This window comes from Octopus bimaculoides, chromosome 20, assembly GCF_046866305.1.
Source record: "Octopus bimaculoides isolate indiv1 chromosome 20, ASM4686630v1, whole genome shotgun sequence".
In the NCBI taxonomy this organism is placed as follows: domain Eukaryota; kingdom Metazoa; phylum Mollusca; class Cephalopoda; order Octopoda; family Octopodidae; genus Octopus; species Octopus bimaculoides.
The window spans coordinates 45,335,336-45,337,835 of record NC_142947.1 but is presented as its reverse complement, the minus strand read 5'-3'; the positions used below and the strand labels follow the sequence as shown (position 1 = coordinate 45,337,835).

The 2,500-nt window shown below is 44.6% G+C and overlaps 1 protein-coding gene across 4 annotated transcripts in view; it reads left to right on the top strand.

Annotated features, from left to right (window-relative positions):
- Positions 1–2,500, top strand: part of LOC106870178 (uncharacterized) — a 48,650-nt gene that overhangs the window by 6,220 nt on the left and 39,930 nt on the right. Inside the window, exon 1 of one of the 4 annotated variants that reach the window (XM_014916181.3) lies at positions 2,192–2,500. This exon is cut by the window's right edge and continues 319 nt beyond it. The exons of 2 other annotated variants lie outside the window; for them this stretch is intronic. The gene's annotated coding sequence lies outside the window, so the exon portion shown is untranslated. Of the gene's footprint in view, positions 1–2,191 lie in introns of those variants that run through there. One more of the 4 variants, XM_089338512.1, reaches the window with a different exon arrangement.

Genomic DNA, 2,500 nt, shown 5'->3' with positions numbered 1-2,500 from the left:
ACTGGGCCCTCAACATCACATACAACTTGTACTGGATGTTCTCATACATAACTCTTCTGGTGGTGCATTCTGAAGCCTTGGGGTCCTTTGCAATGGCTCCGATTGAATTTCTGGGTGTTTTATCAGTTTCTTCTCGGGCTTTTTGCACAGAATTTTGTCTTCTGATGGTTTTAGAATCCTATACACATGCTATGTGTTCAGCCGGTGATATTGGATCCCCATCAGCAGGTTTCCTCTCCTTTTAAACTTTGACAACAAAAGATCAGACAACTTTCATGAAGCAATCTAACTCTGTATCGTCTGCTGTGCTTTTAAGGCAACGATTACGATGCGCCTTTTCAATTTCTGAGTCAACCTGACGTCTGACATCATTTATCTGAAAAGTAAGGAAAAATAAAGTTAGAAGAAAGCTCATGAACATGGTGTCCTCAAAAAAACTGACGCACCCTGTCTATACATGCATCTATCTGTACAAACACACACACACACACACACACACACACACACACACACGCACTCACACACACACACACACACACACACATATATATACGTGTGTCGCTACGTTCTGAGTTCAAATTTACCTTTCATCCTTTCGGGGTGGATAAATTAAATTAAGTACCAGTCAAGTACTGGGGGTCGATGTGATCGATTGTTCTCCTTCCCACAAAAATCCAGGCCTTGTGCCTACATCAGAAAGGAATATTTAATTGTAAAATGACTGAGCGGTTATAAGGGACCACAAGTCAGTTAAGTACGGACTCTGGACGGTGATAAGCTCAGTGCTTTTGTTAGTCTGCTTATATCTCGAGCAGGTGGGGCCGATTGCTACCCAGCTCAGATATCAGATAATCCCAAAATGGAAGATAATCAAAAAATAGTGCTCATGGGAACTGCCCATATCCTACGTAAAATATTGTTTATGTCAGCCCCCAAATATTTTAATCCGTGAACAGTGTCAAAATACTTTTAAATGTACATAACAGCAAACCCTTTTTACTGTCATCAGACTGTCATCTTATAATCAAATTTATAAATTGGTAACAAGATCGTCGCAGAATGAGGCTGCAGGCAACACCGAACAGCCTCGGGGACCCCAATTACCGATCTTCCCCAGGGTTTACTCCTGAGTTCTCTCCCCTGCTTGGCAACGGAGATTTGTAGTCCGAGTTTTCCTTTACCTAGACGGGTTACCCCTACACCACAGGCTGATGTGTTCCATTTACCCAACTTAATTGTTAATTAACCCACAGCTGAGGCCCTGAGAGTAGACCTATGAACAGTAGTGACCAAAGATGGTTCCACAAGGGACAGTTTAAAGTCAAACCCGGGACACACGGGGTACAGAGGACGACTCACCTCATTCGGTCGACCACCTGCGTATTATAGGACTGCTGGGCCGAGGGCTATACAACAACAACGAAGACAACGAGAAGGGGGCCTCTTGTGTCGTTACTCGACTTCCTAGAAATAACAATCAAATATCTCTCGATTCCTATTCTATCGTCTTGTAAAAACAAGTCTGGATAATGGGATCCGAGATACACATGAAATATATATTTAGCGGGATGATCACGGACGGAACATCTTTGTATCATAGGTGAGCCTGATGAGAGCTGGCTTGTAGCTAAAGAACAATAACATTATCTTAATCACTATCGCCACCACCACCACCACCACCAACACCAACAACACCAACAACAAAAACACACCACCATCAACACCATCGCCAACAACAACGCAAGTACAAGGTGTATGTCTATAACCCCCCCCCCCCCCCGACTCTGGTCCTGTTCGTGTGAGAGTCTTGTGAGGCTGCTGTATTTACCAATGCGAGTGGGGGGGAGACTTGATGGGAACAGAGATTGCTTTTGTTGTTCTTCTTCTTCTTGCTGTTGTTGGTGTTGTTGGTGGTGGTGGTGGTGTTTGGGCGGTTGTGGTGGGTGGTGGGGTGGGGGGTTGCGCGGGTAGTATCTGTTGACACACAAAGTCAACCACATACACGCACACACACTAACAGATAGAAAGATAGACTTAGAATGAGGGGTAGGTAGAGGTGTATAACGCGACATATGGAGTGACAGAAAGAGGGAGAGAGAGAGAGGGAGAGAGAGAGAGAGAGAGAGAGAGAGAGAGAGAGAGAGAGATGGGGTGTTAGTGAGAGACAGACAGCCAGAGAGGGAAAAAGTGTGACAACTGTATGGCTTGTGGGTAGAGATAGAAACAGTCAGACAGACAGACCGATAAACAGACGGACAGACAGGCAGACAGGCAGACGGGCAGACGGGCAGACGGGCAGACGAGCAGACGGGCAGACGAGCAGACGAGCAGACGGGCAGAGACAAATAGAAAGGGAAACAAATAAGAAACGGTTTCTTTTACACACACACACACACACACGCAGGCACACACATATATAATAAAATATATGTATATATATATTATATACACATGAACACATATGGATATATACACATACATATGCAAACATACAGACACA